Consider the following 18,738-nt stretch of genomic DNA (forward strand, 5'->3'; position numbering starts at 1 on the left):
ATCAAAATAACAATCAAAACCTAATAATCTAACAACTTTTTTCCTTTTCTAAAATGAAATAACATTTCATGTCCGCTAATCAATATCAAAAAGAATATAATTTAAAGCCTTAAAAACTAGGGCTCCACAAAACTAACCGGAAAATCGGAAAACCGATTTTCGAAACCGAAACCAAACCGAAAAATAGGTTAATCGTAACCGATGGACTAGTTTACGGTTTTTATTTTAAAAACCGATGGTTAACCGAAACCGAAAAATAAACCGATTATGTATTAATGCACATAAAACTAGTATAAATATATGTAGAAATTTAATTATCAATCTATAAATATACATATTTGCATTTAATTTTTAAGTTAAAAATATCAAAATAACTTAAAACTTATTTGTTTTGGCAATTTTGTTAATTAAATTTGAAGTTACATATTTTTATTTAATATTTAAATAATTATATATTTATTTTAAAGTGAATAATTATAGATGTAAAGTGATATTTGCTACGAAAAGTCACTAATGGTTAACCGACCGAAGTTTATATTAACCGAAATATGGTTAACCGAATTAAATGGACTGGTTAATGGTTTTTGTTAATGGACTGGTTAACCGACCATGTGCACCCCTATTAAAAACATTAAAAACGTCCAACCAAAACCCTAACTCCTTCTCCTCCTTTCCCTCATCCTCTTCCAAACCAAAACTCTAACTCTTTTGTTTACGAACAACGACTCTCATTTGGACGGCGGTGACTGTTCTCATTCTCGTTTATTTGATAACAACGTTAATGGGGATTTGATTCTCCGGTAAGTTTTCGAAACTCTCAAGCTTTAATATTTCCGTTTCTCTTCTGCACTACACCACTTCTTAGGTAGTCGCCTCTCGATCATATTAGCCGCTTCTTTGCCGAGGACTGGTTAAGGAGAAAGACGGTGATAAAGGGAAAAGCTAGTTATTGAGGAAATAGAAAGTGAGGGTTTCTTGTGTAACTTTGGTATCAGTAGCGCTCACCTGGACCCTGAATGACCAAATTCACCATTAGATCTAGGCTCACTAAATCTATACCTTAGGATGTTTTGGATATCCACCGCAGGATTATAATGAGCCTAGATCTAACGACGAATGACCAAATTCATTTGGTCATTCAGGGTCCAGGTGAGCACTACTGACGTTGGTATAAAGAAAGTGAGGGCATCTTATGTTAAACATGACATATGATTCTGATATCGTTTTCTTTGGGGATTTAAATTATGTATCTCCTCATGTTTTTATGCCATATGATTCTGATATCTTTTTCTTTGGTCATTTTGATTTATGGGTTTATGTTTTTAAGTCTACTTCTTGTTTGGTCAAACTAGAGGTGAGCATGGTCCGGTTCGGTCTGAAAACCGAACCAAACCAAACAAAACCGAACCAAAATTAGCTTGTTTTTATAGACCGAACCGAACCAAATTAAATTTCGGTTCGGTTCAGACCGAACCGGTCCGGTTTGGTTTAGGTAGGAACCGAACAAAAAGTCTATCTTCAAATCTTCAATAATACTCCAACAAATCTCCAGTTCAATCTCTTTTCCTTGGCGTTTGGTTTTTTCCCTTCTTAAATCTCAATGTTAGCCAATGGATGGAATGCCTATTATGTTTCCAACATTTTCCATAAGGCTTCACCGGTCATTGCCGACCAATTAACAGTCAACATGTTAGAGATAATATTCTTATTAATCTCTGTAAATAGATTCCTATCTAGTTAGAGTTTCAATATGTCTATATTCCTAGCTAGGTAGAGTTTTATTACGATTATACTTATGTATTGTATTCCTATACAAACTACTATTGGCTCACTATAAATACAAGGCCTCTGAGCCAGAATCATTAACGTGATTCAAACCATTAATTGTGTCATTACTTATCTCTCTCTATCTCCATAATCCTCCTATATCAAATCATTCATTCAACATGGTATCAGTAGTATCCACTTCAGCATCCTCCGAATCCTCTGATCATCCTCAATCACCCACCTATTCACAGTTCAAAGCCGCTGCCGCTGCATCCGCCGCCACCGCCGGTGTCGCCGCAGTCCAACTCGAATCCGCCGGCGCCTCTCACTCCGCCGCTGCCGGAAACACAAACGACGCCTACGGTGGGTCGTTCGCGACGGAGGGATGGAGATTCACCTCGCCTTTTGTCACCGGCGATTCTGTGTTCCTAGCCGTGCCAACACCCGCGGCCGCCGCACCTCACTTGCAGACCGTCGGCGACACCTTCCCACCGGAGGTTCGCGCGGCCCTTGAAGCGTATCAGGCGGCCAGCGCAAGGGCGGCCGAAGCCCAGACGCGTCCTCCACCGACCGCCGCGGCAACCACATCGGCGCAACCTCCGAACCCTAACGCACAGCCGCCGCCCGCAACGCTAGCTGCACCATTAACCGCGGCTGTCGCTGCCCAGACGCGTCCTCCACCTGCGTTCTTTGTGCAACCCGCGCCTCCTCCAACCGCGGCAGCAGCGTTTGAAAAACAGTTAGGGCAAACCGCGACACCAACGCCTTCTGTTAACGACACTGCAATCCTAGCCGCACTCGCGGCATATCAGGCGGCTATTCCACAGACACGGAATCAACAAGTTTCGGTTCAGCAACCATCTATTCAAGTGCAACAATCTGCGACACCTCCAACTCTTTTTTCTCCATCAGTTCTTGCTGCCCTAGCAGCGTATCAGGCCGCTGAAGCCAGTAACAGAAATCAGGTTATCTCTGAATCTCATACTTCACCATTTTGTTACAATACTCAATTATCCCATGATCCCTCACTTTCTTTCTTCTCAAATTCGTTTCATAACACTGTTGATGCACCGTCAAACAATGTTAGACACAACTTTATTTCACCATCCATCCCTAATACTAGAAGCAATCCTGTCCCTCCAGAACCTATCTCCACTCATGTTGAACAACCAAGACAACCACCCACAAATATTAACATTAATATCAAATTAACTCCGAATAACTACAAAGCATGGAGAATGTCCATGGAATCCACCCTTCAAACCTATCATCTTCTTCATCACATTCTTAGTTCAACACCACCCCCACCCAAATTTATTCCTAGAACAGGTTTTGTGACATCAGCTACGGATTTAGTCATAAATCCATCTTTTTATTCAATGGGATGATGTAGAAAATGTGGTTAGGACCTTGCTCCTAAATTCTATCACCGAAGAGGTGTTTTCTGAGATTGCATATCTCAAATACTCACATGATATTTGGCTAGCATTAGAGGATGCCTACGGGCTTATTACAGGCAGCAAGCAGTTTCAGATGGGAGTCGAACTGCATGAACTTGAGCAAGGGGGAATGTCTGTTACGGCATATATGCAAAAAGTGAAATCCATCCTTGATGATCTGGCTGCCTCAGGGAATCCTTATCCTCGACATCTACTACCATCAGTTCTTTACAAAGGTTTAGCCGAAGAGTATCGCTCCACTGTCCAGAATCTTGTAACTCAGCGCGGTACAAACATCAACTATCAAGAGATTTTGCACAACTTGAAGGTAGTTGAGGGCATGATTCAATCGACCAGAAAGACAACTCTGCTTCAGCCCGAGGGTGTATCAGCACATCGGGAGGCCAATGTATCCACCATGGAAACAAATCAAGCAAATAAGCAAAATCCAAAGAAGAGAAGAAGTGGCAAGTGCTACAATTGTGGTGATCCAAGCCACTGGGCTGACAAGTGCAAAAGACCAAAGAACAATTCAAGAGCACAATACAATTCTGGACCACAAGCGCACATGGCATGGCAACAACCACCGAATCCATTCATGGGTCCTAATCAGCCATGGTACCTAGACACTGGAGCAACCAACCACATGACGGCAAATCCAACTCAACTTCAACAAATGCAGCCGTATCCAGGATATGATACAGTTCAGTTTGGCAATGGTCAAGGTTTGCAAATTTCTCACTTTGGAAATTCAAGTATCAATAATTTGAAAATTAATGATGCCCTACTTGTTCCCAAACTTACAAAATCTTTACTGTCTGTTCAAAAATTTACCCGTGACAACTCATGTTTCTTTGAATTTTGGCCTAACCATTTTCTTGTGAAGGACCAAACAACTGGGGAAATCCTGTTACGGGGCCCGAGTAAAGATGGGCTTTATGTGCTTATACCCACCCTGAAGGAGGCGCTAGTTGGAGAGAAGGTGTCTTTTGAAAGGTGGCATGCACGGCTTGGACATTGTCAGAATCAGACAGTCAGCTCAGTTATCAAAGGAAACAATCTATCCTCTTCAAAACCAGTTAGCAATTGTTCTTTTTGTCCATTAGGCAAGCTTGCTAGAAGCTCTTTACCATCTATTAGTCGCTCTAGCACATTTACTTTTGAGAACTTACATCTGGATGTTTGGGGGCCAGCTCCAGTTATTTCCTGTCTTGGCCACCGTTATTTTTTAATAATCATTGATGAATTCACTAGATTTGGATGGATTTTTTGTTTAAAGAATAAGAGTGATGTTTTTTCAACCTTCTGTGATTTTTATGCAATGATCTCTAATCAGTATAATGCAAGGGTTAAGAACATTTACTCTGATCTTGGGGGGGAGTTTCAAAAACTACAACCTTTTTTCAAACGACATGGCATTATACACAAGATTGCATGCCCTCACACTCATGCACAAAACGATATAGCTGAGAGAAAAATTAGACATGTCGTTGATACCTGCCTTACTTTGCTAGCTAATGCATCTTTACCTTTAAAATTTTGGAACTATGCCATGATACACAGCATTAGGCTAATTAACTACTTACCCACCAAAATCCTAAACAACAAGTCACCATATTTCTTGTTCTACAAGAAACAGTCTGCCTATAAGGCCTTACGCATTTTTGGCAGTGGCATTTATCCCCTTCTTCGTCCATACAATCAGCACAAATTTGACTTTCGCTCCAAGTTATGTGTCTACCTTGGTCCATCAGAAAATCATTCTGGGGATATATGTCACGTCCGTACCCAAATATTTTTTTCACATCTTACCTTTTTCTTTTCATTTCTTTCAGAAGTCGGCTGAGACTGGCTGTCTTTACCCAAATAGTTTTTGACATATTAGATTATATATTATTTTGCATTCATTATTTTAATTTTATTTCTTTAGACCCGAAATAACATCTTTGGGTTTAATCAGTTTATACTTTTACATATGATTTTAACAAGAATCGAGATTGGTTATATGCGATGACATTTTTTTATGATTGAAATAATAAATAATAAAGGTTCATATTGAACACCAATTGATTATTTGAGTTACTGATGAATTTTCAGTTTTTCGACGGATATTGAACAATTAATCGTTTAATTTTTTATTTACTCCTAAATTAAAAATAAGTACGAAACTGATGAGGGAATGAATTAAAGAATAATTACTCGAATTGGAAGATTCGAGGCTAAATTGAAGAATTGAAACTAAATTGAAATGCTGGAATAAATTAAAAGGAGAAATATAGGGACCTAATTGTATATTTTATTAAATTGAGGGAATAACTTATATACTTTTCCCTAATTCTAGAATTGTCTAGCACGATCAAACATAGGGATTTATACACAAACATAGTGGTCAGGGTAGGGACTTCATCTTCTTCCTGACCTTGCTTTCTCTCTCTAAACCGATTCAACCGCTTCTTCACTTCGCTCTCTCTCTATTCGGACATAGGAAGGCTCCGATGAGTTCAATCCGTTTCCTCCATCCATGGTAGCCGTTTCGTAGGATTCTAGTGAGTTTCATTCACTTTCACTCCCAGGAAAATAGAGTGTTTCGCTTCGATGCTTGCTTCCTAGTGGAAAACTGTCACTGTTCGACCGTACTGGGTCTCTGGTGAGCGGATCTACATATGAAACAATTGGATTCTTCTGATTTTCACTTTTGCAAATCCGAGTAAGTATGTCTCCATGGATGGTAAAATTTATAATGAATTTGCTGAAATAGTTTAGGGATATGAACTATAGATCATGTGCATAATTCAAATTGACTCCTGTTTATGTGTTGAATTCGCTTATGGGTAGATTGTTGGACTCACTAATTTGCAAAACTTGATCAAGCTTACACTAATATTTTGCCTTTCATATTTTCTGGTCAATCATGTTGGATAGTGAGTTTATTTCCTTGTGATGTTTTATTGGTGAGTTATACTTCCACCTCAACAATTAATATATTCAAAGTATGGAATGCATGCTAAGTTAAGTGCAGTTATCATTGATAAAATACTGGTTTGATTAATCTAATGATAGTGGAGCTACTTCAATCAAATGAATTCTAGTAGTGAATGGTACAGATGAACTATGAACAGTAAACGAAATAAAAAAAGGGACAATTAGGACTCGGGTTAATTCATGTGGTTAAATCGGTTTGTTTGGTAAAAACTTGTGTTAGACGTTTCAATTGGTTTCGTTTAATAAAAATTGTTGTAGATCTGAGTTATTCTGTATGATAAAACTCATTTTTAGACTTTGAGTTTGATTTGCTTAGAAAGGTAAAAAAAAGGGGTCATTTTAGGACTTGAGATGATTTTGAATATAATCGGGTATGTTCGGTAGAACTACGTGGCTTTGATTCCCGATTTAAATATTAAAAGATCATTCGGGATACGTAGGAAGCTTGATAGACTTATCAAGTCCAAGCCAAATAGATACCTTATCTTAGAGAATTTAAGGAAAATGCTTATTTCGGATTATTTGATTATTAGATTAGACCAGTAAAGATGCAAATGTTAAAATTGTTGCATTTGAGCGGTGTGTTAAAAATTTGTGATAGAAATATAGATTTTTATAACATTATAGAGGGAATTGGAGTTTGAGAATAGAATAACGACTAGAGAGAAAAATAAAATAAAATAAAGAAAATTAGTTATAGTTCGGTTTGCCTTCGATTATGGTAGTACATTTGGTATTTGTAACTTTTCCTGTCATACCTGATGCCGTTTAGGGTCGGGTTTGACAATATATGTCTTGAATATGCCACCGGACGCATATACATCTGCAAGTTTGTGCAGCACAATGAAGAAGTTTTTCCTGCATCAGCAATCACTGCATCATCACCTTCATCTAGCAACTCAGGGGGTAAGCACATCGTGTCAACTACCATCTCTACTCGGCCCGTATCCAGGTAATTTCTCTAATCCCAACCCTATAATATCTTCTTCTAACTTGGTTCCATACTCCCAACCCATCACACCTGTCCACTCCGGACCTCATCCTGGAACCCCAATTACTCCTTCTGACTCCGAAGCCACAAACAGTGCTCCTTTAGCTCCACTCAATATCTGTCGCCAGTGGTCACTGCTGCATCAACACCTATTCCTCAGAATGATCCTAGCACACCAGTTGATGTTGTGAACATCACCACACCGGAAATACAGAATGTAGTACCTCATGAGGAGAACATCATGCCACAAACTGATTCTCCTCTTCCTGAAACTGCACCAGCTGCTCCTATTCCAACTGAAAGGCCCAGGCCTCGCAATGCACCGCTGATTGGTCCACGACAACATTATATGCAACTTCGACAATCATCCCTTCAGTCAAGAGGAAGGTTTGAGGGACTTTTAGCTACACATCCAAATGGCATAGTAGATCCCACATGCTTCAGTAAAGCCAACAAACAATCAGAATGGCGTACAGCAATGTCTGAAGAGATTCAAGCTCTTCTAGACAATGGTACATGGCAACTTGTACCGAGACCACATGATCAGCATGTCATCACTTCCAGGTGGCTCTTTCGTACAAAGAAGAAGTCTGATGGAACCATTGATCGTCACAAAGCTCGCTTGGTAGCACGAGGATTCACTCAAAAAGCTGGGATTGACTACAAAGAAACATTCAGTCCAGTAATCAAAGCTATAACCATCAGGTCTGTATTTGCCATTGCAGCAGCAAACAACTGGTTCATCAATCAGCTAGATGTCTCCAATGCCTTTCTTCATGGAAACTTATCAGAGACCATATATATGGAGCAACCAGAGGTTTTCAGGACAGTGACCGACCAGATCATGTCTGTCTTCTCAAAAAAAGTCTCTATGGATTGAAGCAAGCACCGCGAGAATGGTTCACTCGCCTTCGAACATTCCTCCTCTCCCTTGGGTACAAAATGTCACAGGCTGACAACTCCTTGTTCATCAGACGCACCGATACTGAAAAGACTTACATTCTGTGCTATGTTGATGACATACTCATAACAGGGAACCACCCTGCACACATCACCAACACTATTGCAGCCATCGAACATGAGTTTCCCATTCGCAATCTTGGCAAGGCAGAATACTTTCTTGGAATTGAAATACGATATGAGAAGGATGGCATTCACATGTGTCAAGCCAAGTATGTGGCTGACATCCTTGACAGAGTGAAGATGATTGACTCCAAGCCCACACTAACACCCATGGCCACCACACCAACACTTTCAAAGGAGCTAGGCACCAGCTTAACCTCTGGAGATGAATATCGAAGCATTGTTGGGGCACTTCAATACTTAACATTCACTCGTCCTGACATTGCATTTGCAGTTAACAAATTATGCCAGTTTCTGCACTGTCCAACTGATGAGCACTGGAAAGGAGTCAAGAGGGTCTTGCGCTATATTCAGGGCATATCAGACTTTGGCATAGTCATGTCCATCAAACCAATACAGCACATCCATTGTTACTCAGATAGTGATTGGGGAGGGTGTCCTGATGATCGACGATCCACGGGTGCCTTCTGTGTTTACCTTGGATCAAGTATTGTATCGTGGTAGACCCGCAAGCAACCCACAATAGCCAGATCCTCAACAGAAAGTGAATACAAAGCAGTAGCAAATGCCACTGCAGAACTACTATGGCTAAAATCTCTTCTATCGGATCTCGGATTTCCATTACCTACCCCGGTTTAGTTATGGTGTGATAATGTTGGAGCAATTTATCTCACCTCAAATCCAGTGTTTCATGCTCGCACGAAACACATTGAGCTAGACTATCATTTTGTTCGTGAACAAGTTCACAGAGGATTTCTCAATGTCAGATTTATTCCAACCGATGATCAGGTTGCAGACATACTCACCAAGCCGCTAGCTTCGGCTCGCTTCACGATGCTACGCTCTCGCCTCTTTGTTCGTGCCCGCCATCGGCTTGATGGGGGTGTTAGAGATAATATTCTTATTAATATCTGTAAATAGATTCCTATCTAGTTAGAGTTTCAATCTGTCTATATTCCTAGCTAGGTAGAGTTTCATTACGATTATACTTATGTATTGTATTCCTATACAAACTACTATTGGCTCACTATAAATACAAGGCCTCTGAGCCAGAATCATTAACGTGATTCAAACCATTAATTGTGTCATTACTTATCTCTCTCTATCTCCATAATCCTCCTATATCAAATCATTCATTCAACACAACAAACAAGTAGAGAACGATTGACGACGGCAAGAAGGGAAGGAGGACGGCAAGAAGGGAAGGAGGAAGACCACGACGAGACGGAAAGGAGGAGGTCGGAGGTTGGTTTTTGAAAGGAAACTGTCGACATGGGTTGTTTCACAAATGAAATATCAACTTCCAAAGGGCGTGGGTTGAAGATAAAATTTAACAGAGAAGCTGAATAGAAATTTTAGAACAATTAAAAAAAAAAAGGAATTTTAGAACAACTAATGGGGTTTTAATGGGTTTTGATAAATTAATTGGTATTACCTAATGGTTTTTAATATTTACAGAGATGAGGTGATGTAGTTGTAATTGTAGGCTTCAATTTTGTTTTGGAATTTGAATTTGTCAGGATGGATCACGTGGGTGAATGAAAACTTTTATACCTTTTCAAAGTTTTATCTTTTTACAGTCATATATTACTAACTTATAGTATTTTTTTCTTTTTGAAAGGATCAGTTGTAGTATTACATTTATAAAAATTATAAAAAATATATATTTATATTCGGTTCGGTTTTGTTCGGTTTAAAACCGAACAAAACCGAACCAAACCGAAAACCAAACTCCTTATTTAATGAAAACCGAACCAAACCAAACTATAAATCGGTTCGGTTCGGTTTTTTCGGTTTTTAGGTTTCGGTTCGGTTTTGCTCACCCCTAGGTCAAACTAGTTCCATCTGGATTAAGGCTCTGTTCTTTATCGCTGAAAAAAACTGAACTGAATTGAATTGAATTGAACTGAATGCTACTGAATACTGAACTGAATTGAACTTAATAATAATAGGGATAATTACTAATCTGACCCAATCAAGGACCCCAATTTACATATCTAACCCACCTTGCCTCAAAGTTACCAAATTAGACACTTTCACCAATTTTGGACAAAACTAACCTTAGTTCTATTCGATCAATCGATCGATCTACTCCTTCTCTTCTTCTTCTTCTTCTTCCGCTTCATACGCTTCTTCTTCTTCTTCTTCTTCTCCGTTTCAACTTCTTCTTCGGTTCATCTTCTTCAATTTCTGATACCAATCGATAGCGCTTTTTGAGATTTTTGACATATTATGTTCAATTTCTCGTACAAATGGTATATTTTTAGCTTATACGCTTGCTTTTCTCGTTGGTTTTGCCTCTTTCTTCATCTGTAATGGTATCGTTTCAATTTCCTCAATTTTCCATAATTTTTTTCCATTTTCCTCCATTGTTGTCGCATTTGTGACGAAATTATCGCATTTCGTCACGAATGCGACAAGAATTGTCGCATTTCGTCGCAAATGCGACAAGAATTATCGCATTCGTCGCAAATGCGACAAGAGTTGTCGCATTTGCTACGAAATGCGACAACTCTTGTCGCATTTGTGACGAAATGCGACAATTTCGTCACAAATGCGACAATAATGGAGAAAAATGGAAAAAAATTATGGAAAATAGAGGAAATTGAAACGATACCATTACAGATGAAGAAAGAGGCAAAACCAACGAAAAAAGCAAGCGTATAAGCTAAAACTATACCATTTGTACGGGAAATTGAACATAATATGTCAAAAATCTCAAAAATCGCTAACGATTGGTATCAAAAATTGAAGAAGATGAACCGAAGAAGAAGTTGAAATGGAGAAGAAGAAGAACAAGAAGAAGAAGAATAACAAGAAGAAGAAGAAGAAGCGGAAGAAGAAGAAGATCGATCGATTGATCGAATAGAACTAAGGTTAGTTTTGTCCAAAATGGGTGAAAGTGTCTAATTTGGTAACTTTAAGGCAATGTGGGCTAGATATGTAAATTGGGGTCCTTGATTGGGTCAGATTAGTAATTATCCCATAATAATATTGGACATTAATAAACTTATAATAATAATAATGGTTCTAATAAAGCTAATAATATCAATAATAAATAAATGGGTTAATTACAAATAACTACCCTGTGGTTTGGCCGATTTGCAATGTGGTACCTGTGGTATATTTTTTTGCAAACACAATCATATGGTTGCAAAATTTTACATGTTTTTTTTTACTTTGCCAAATTTGGCCGATAACGACTTCGAAATGAAAATTTTCAAGAGCTAAATGATATTTTAAGCAACTTTAATTCTTCAACTTTTTAGGTTTGAGGTCATTTAGGTATTGTTTTTTTATGAGAGAGAAAGATAATGTTTAGAGAGAGAAAACTCCAAAAATGATGATTTTGAAAAATTAAGAATATGGTTCCATAGTAAATATGATACCAAACAAGTTTAATTCTTAAAAAATTTCATTTCGAAGTCGTTATCGGTCAAATTTGGCAAAGTAAAAAAACATGTAAAATTTTACAACCATAAGGTTGTGTTTGCAAAAAAAAAAATACCACAGGTACCACATCGCAAATCCGCCAAACCACAGGGTAGTTATTTTTAATTAACCCTAAATAAATATATTATTAAAGATAAAACTAAGTTGAATATCAAATAAAAGCCCGGGTTGATAAAATCTTAGCTTGATAAAAGCCTATGAAATTAAATAAAAATGAGTCTAATTTAAATTAAAAATACAAATTACATACAAACACAAATTTACATATAATTTAAAGCCTATGAAATTAAATACAAATATTTATATGAATATAAACTCTTAACTTTTTATTCTAATTAAGGGTTAAAGTGCAAACATAACGTTTTGGGTCAGGAGTAATTTTACACCTAACGTCTAAAATAGTGCAATTTTATTCCTAACATTGATAAATTCGGTAAATTTTAGAAATAATTCATAATATGGATGCAATTCCTAATTTTTAAATATGGATCTTTAGTTTTAATTTTTTTATTAAACGATATATATTTTAATAAACTATCATTTCTTGACTTTTATCTAATTTATAGATAATGATAAAGTATAAATAATAATAATAATAATAATAATAATAATAATAATAAATTATAGATAAATAATAATAATTATTATAATATAATAAATAATGATAAATTACTGGATACTGAAACTGAATACTGAACTGAATTGAACTGAACTGATTATTACTGAAATTAAGTGATAAAGAATATGGACTACCAGAGAAATTTTGATGTGACACAACAATCATGATGATTTGCATATTTATAAATCATGTTTAGTTTGATTCTAAATTTGATTTTACTAGTTAAAATACGAAATTAAAGACTTGTATCAATGGTGCTCTTGAACTTGTACAATTTTATCTCTTTTTAGTGGTCAACCAAATTTTGTATACAGGTATATAATATTTGATTTACTGATTAGACATTAGCTTCAAATTAGGCATTATTCATTACCATGTTTACTGATTTACTTTGAATTACTTAATCAATTCCTAAAATTTAGTTCTTTTCTTATTGGAACTAGTTTTTAGTCCATTAGGTTAACCTTTATCATGTCATTGAATCTCAGGACACAACAACCGTTGTCAACCCTCTCCTTCAGAATCCAAAAGCTTTTCTTTTCCATCTTGTAACACCTTGTCCCAATACCATGTAGATATTGTCCGCTTTGGCCCAATTCTAACACATTGGGCCTCACGGCTTTAAAACGCGTCTTCATGTATTGGATTCTCATCTTACTAATAAGCCCCAATCACTCCCTCTCCATTTCCAATGTGGGATTCAGTTCATTCCTGCCCCTAGGGGTGTTAACGAGCCGAGCCGAGACCGAACCCTGCCAGGCTCGGCTCGGCTCGATTAAATTTTTACTCGAGCTCGGCTCGAAACTCGACGAGCCTCGAAATTTCAGGCTCGGCTCGAGCTCGAGTCAAATTCGGCTCGAGCTCGAAAAGCTCGCGAGCCTGAAATTTTTAAGCTCAAATCGAGCTTCACACATAAATGGTGGGTTTTTGGTTTGGGTTGGGTATATGTATTTGGGCCCAAAAACTATTATTAGGTACTACTTAAAGAAAAGGTTATTTATTACAATTTTTCATATTTATTACTAATAAAATATATAACATATTATAAATTAAATATTAATAAAATATATTAATTAAAATATTCGAGCCGGCTCGCGAGCTTTCGAGCCGAACCTCTCTAAGCTTGGTATTGGCTCGTTAATGTTTCGAGCCGGTCGCGAGCTCGAGTCGAGCTTTGACCGAGCTTTGACCGAGCCGAGCTCGAATAGTTCGTGAGCCACCCTAGCTCATTAACACCCCTACCTGCCCCCATCGTCATTCCATGGGCCGCTCCTTGCTCAGGCCTTGTACCCCGGCGCCACCCATTTCGGACCGGGTCGTTACACATCCACTTGGGAAAAATGATTTCTAGATCCTTATCCAACGCTGGTCTTCATTCTGATTTCTTTAACAACGAATAAAAACAGTGGTCTTCATTCTGATTTCTTTAACAACGATAAAAACAGGTATTTTTTGATATCTGCTTTAGGTTTTGTTTTTTTATTTATGCATACAGTTATAAATAACTGATATATATTCTTCTTTTTTACATGGATTCAGATTATCGGATCACATCATATACTACTGTGGCTAATCTATCTGATGTGTAATGATTAAGTATATGACGCATTTAGGTCCGTTGCTGGATGTTGGGGTGCACGTGGTCGGTTAACCAGTCCATTAAAGTTAATTCGGTCGGTTAACCGTTTGATCGGTTTTTTAAAAACACTAACCGTACACCAGTCCACTAAATTCGGTTAACCACTAATCAATTAACCAATTATTTCGGTCGGTTAACCTTTTATTTCGGATTCTAACCATTGGTAAATAAAAAATAATAAAACAATTCTAATTTTTATTGTGAGTGGGATGGTAGGTTAATGGCGAGTTGAATAGATTAACAACGGAGAGGGAGATGTGCGTGCATTATATCTTTGTGGATTATGGACTATGAACACATATGGCGTTTTTTGTTTACTCCATTTTCACCTCGTATTTGCCTTTTCATATTAAAAATGAGAGTTTTTGGTGTTTGGTTAGGGAAGTTGAGTCTTAGTCACCGAAAATAATTTGTGTTTCTTATTAAATTTTTGTTATTGACCATGTATTTATTCTAAGTGGGGTAATATATAATTATATATATAAATATAAATAAATAATTTTTTATATTTTTAATATTTAATTAATTTTTTAAAATACAAGAACCGTAATCATTAAACACTATTTTTAAAATTAAAAACCGTACACTAGTCCATTGATTTCGGTTAACCTTATTTTCTGTTCGGTTTCGATTCGGTTTTTCGGATTTTTATGTGCACTCCTAGCTAGATGGGCCTTTGAAAGCCATGGAACCATTTATGTTTCGGTCTTTAATGTATTGGGTTCGAAACACAAATTAATCTATTTGTCGATATTATCAAGTACAAGAACCGAACAAAATTTCCGAACAATAAAAATAAAATTTAATTAGTAGTAGTATTAGCAGCACTAATGATATAATCATATCTTTTTAGTGCGGATTTGACATTATTTTTCCAGACTTGGAAATAGCGTTTTCAGTTTTTATAATAGATATAAGGGGAATATAAGTTAGGTCAAAGGCAATGAAAATAAACAAATATAAAAATGTGTATTAAGATAATAAATGTGGAGGCAGCATATTAGATACAACGGGAATAATAAAATACAATAGTAGGAGTATATGTTTAGGATTGAGTTTATTGGAACGTGGATATCAAATAAGAATCTCCAAGGATTTTGTAGTAAAATCTACGTCAAAAACCAAGGTATGAATAGGTTCATATTGAGCGTCTTGTGGAATGGTGAGAAACTGCGTCAATTTAAGCCTTCGAGAGGACTCAGACAGGGAGATCCCTTGTTCCCTTACCTCTTTGTTCTGTGCATCGAGCGTCTGACCCACCTTATTCAGGATGCAGTGGAGAGCTCTGCTTGGAAAGCCATCCGCATGACTCGGCAGGGACCCGTCTTGTCTCACATCTGTTTTGCAGATGATATAGTGTTAATGTCAGAAGCAAGCACGGAACAGGCAGTGATCATTAGAGATACTCTTCGGAAGTTCTGTGATGCGTCAGGCCAGAGAGTTAGTCTTCAGAAATCTCGGGTCTTCTTCTCTCCAAATGTTTCTGAGGCGATGGGTAGGGGCATCAGCGAAGTTCTTGGCTTCCCTCGCACCCATGACTTAGGGATTTATTTGGGTGTCCCCCTTTTACACAAGCGAGTGTGCAAGGACACTTATCAGAAAGTGGTGGAAAGAATTCAGAGCAAGCTAGCGGGCTGGAAGACGGGGTGCTTGAACTTCGCGGGTCGGGTTACTCTCACAAGGTCTGCTCTGTTAAGCATCCCCACATACACTATACAGACCACGTTATTGCCTAAAGGGATTTGTAACCGAATTGACAAAGCTTGTAGAAACTTCATCTGGGGCTCTAATGGAACGACTAGGAAAGTTCATCTTTTGAACTGGAATACGGTTTGTCGAAAGCGGATTGAAGGTGGTCTTGGCATTAGAACGGCAAGGAGATCGAATTTGGCAATGATCGCCAAACTTAGCTGGCGAGTTCTGGTTGAACAGGACCCACTTTGGGTTCAGGTTGTTCGTGCAAAGTATTGTGGGCTGCGCAGTGGTATGGAGAGCTTCCAAGCCAACCCTTCTCACTCGCATTCTTGGAGAAGTATTGTAGCAGGGAGCGCAGTTCTTACATTAGGGATCAGCAAGCAAATCTTCAATGGTTGTTCCACGTCTTTTTGGAATGATCCGTGGTGTGATGGTAAGAAGTTAATTGATTTTGCGCTGGGCCCTATCCCGGTGGAGCAAGCGAGTAGACGGGTTGCAGATTACTGGGATGCGTCGGCCTCGAGATGGGACTGGACGAGCCTCGGGACGCTACTGAATGCCTCTTGGATGTTAAAAATTGCAGCTCTGGCTGTCTGTCCGCAGAGTGGAAGTGATGACATTTGGTTTTGGTCTAAGAGTAATTCAGGCAACTACACGGCCAGTTCCGGGTATGATCTCCTTGAACCAAACGTGTCTGGAGCTGCTGACCCCCTTTGGCAAAATATATGGAAGATTGAGGCCCCGGAGAAGTTCAAGTTCTTTATTTGGCAGGTAGGACATAACGCCATCCTTTGTAATGAAAATAGAGTGAGAAGACACTTATCTAATGATCCCAGATGCCCGAGATGTCGGTCCCCCGAGTCCATCCTGCACCTCTTGCAGGACTGTCCGCGAATCCTAACAGCTTGGCGGCAAGTTGTTCCCGCTAATTTAAGAGTGACGTTTTTCCAGTCCGCCCTGCACCCTTGGTTGACGGCTAATATTCAGTCTTCATCTTCGTTTCGGCACATCCCGTGGCCACTCTTCTTTGCCTGCAGTATTTGGTGGATTTGGCGAGTTAGGAATGATTTGGTCTTCAACGCTAAGGAGTTACTTGGCAATCATATTGAGTATTGTGTTAAATTTTGTGATGAGTTCATTCGTGCTAAAGATAGTTTGAGTGGCGGCCCGTATAGTCTGTCAAGAACTATTTGGATAGCCTGGCAACCCCCTAGCGAGGGATGGGTCAAGTTAAACACTGATGGGTCCTGCAAGGGCAACCCTGGACCTGCGACGGCAGGGGGGATTAATTCGGGACGACAGGGGGCTTTGGTGCTGTGGCTTTGGGGTGAATATTGGATTCTGTACTTCGTCTATGGCTGAGCTGTGGGGCTTATTTTTTGGGCTTCAGATAGCCTGGCGGAAAGGGTTCAGAAAGGTAATTGTGGAGCTCGACTCTAAGGTCGTGCTTCGGCTGATGACTAGTGCTGTTGACATCCATCATCCGTTCTCGTGGCTTATTCATTTATGCACCTCCTATCGGGACAGAGAGTGGGATACTATTTTTATTCATTCTTATAGAGAAGGAAACCGTGCTGCTGACTGGCTGGCGAACTTCCCAGGTTCTTGTTCCTTGGGCCACCATGAGTTTGGTGTGCCTCCTGCAGGCCTCCAGGATATCCTCTACGATGATAGTAGAGGGACAGCTTTGAGTAGAATAATTCGTTCACAATCGTGAACCCCTGGTTTCCTTTCTCTTTTCTTTCTCTTTCTTTTTGCTCGGGCGTTTAGCCTTCCTATGTAAACCAAAAAAAATGGAGAAGCAAGTTCTCGATTTGGTACAAGTTGTATTGAAGACTGCTGATACAGATGCATTGGAGGACAGATGTCTGAAAGCACTCTCTAAGCTTTGCTCTTTCCCTATCACCAACACTTTTCTATGTTCCACCAATGTCGGCAACAACATTTACTCTCTCAAGTCCAATCCTAAGTGCAAGCAAGTTATTAGAGAATATGCTTCTCGTGTTTTTATTAAGTGGAAAACGCAATTATACAGTAAGCATGTGGCTGTGGACGTGTCTAATCCAACACTTGAGAGATCGACTTGTAAAAACTTGAATACCCGGAAGGTTGCTGAATCAAGAAACGAAATCTCTCTCAAAAAAATACTCTCCAAAAACAAAATTTCTCACAAAAAGGTGGTCTCAGAATCCAAAAACAAAGAAAGCAATGTTGATGGAGTATTGAGGGATAATATAAGACAACAAGTCTTCGAGGGGTTGAATATAGTGTTGCAAGAATGCGGCAAGGATGGAATTTTCAAGTCAAGTTGTGATCCTATCGGAGTTACAATTTCCGTGGAGTCATTATTGTACAACAATTGGGGACTGTGCCTTTCAAATAGCAACAAGAAAAATAAATACATATCGTTCTTGTACAACCTTAAAGACCTAACAAATCTCGATTTTAGAAGGAAGATTCTAATGGGAGAAATCAAAGCAGGGAGTATAATAGAGTTGAAACCAGAAGATATGGCAAGCAATCAAAGGAAACATCAGAATAATAATATCAGACTGGCAACTCTCAATAAGTGTATTGTGGGAAACGAGAAGCCGTAAATGCATAGGTACATTTTATTCCACTTAAAAAATTATTAATTACTAAATCTCTCGTGTTTTCATTGGATTTTGCGTTCCTTACTATAAAATAATACGACTATATATGTGATAACATCCAAATATGATTTACGGGACTGAAAAGGTAATTAACCAAAATGGCAACGTATGGAGGTGATCGAGAAAGCTAAGGCGTATCAAGCAAGTCATCAGAGTGGTGAATCACTTAGATTCTATCATACGACATCCATAGTCAAACCTACGGGAGACCTGCCATCATGGTTACGCCGATTCCCAATAAAGATCCTTAATGACCCATTAATGAACTAACGGTCATACATGAATGAGATCAGTAACTGTCATTAATGAGGCATTAATGGAGACTTTCCAGTAACCAATGAGTTACGACTTTACGACTATAAATAGCTTGCATCATAAGCTATTGAGGTACACATTCCAATTCTCCTAAACCCTAC

This window comes from Euphorbia lathyris, chromosome 2 (genome assembly GCF_963576675.1).
Source record: "Euphorbia lathyris chromosome 2, ddEupLath1.1, whole genome shotgun sequence".
NCBI classification, from domain to species: Eukaryota; Viridiplantae; Streptophyta; class Magnoliopsida; order Malpighiales; family Euphorbiaceae; genus Euphorbia; species Euphorbia lathyris.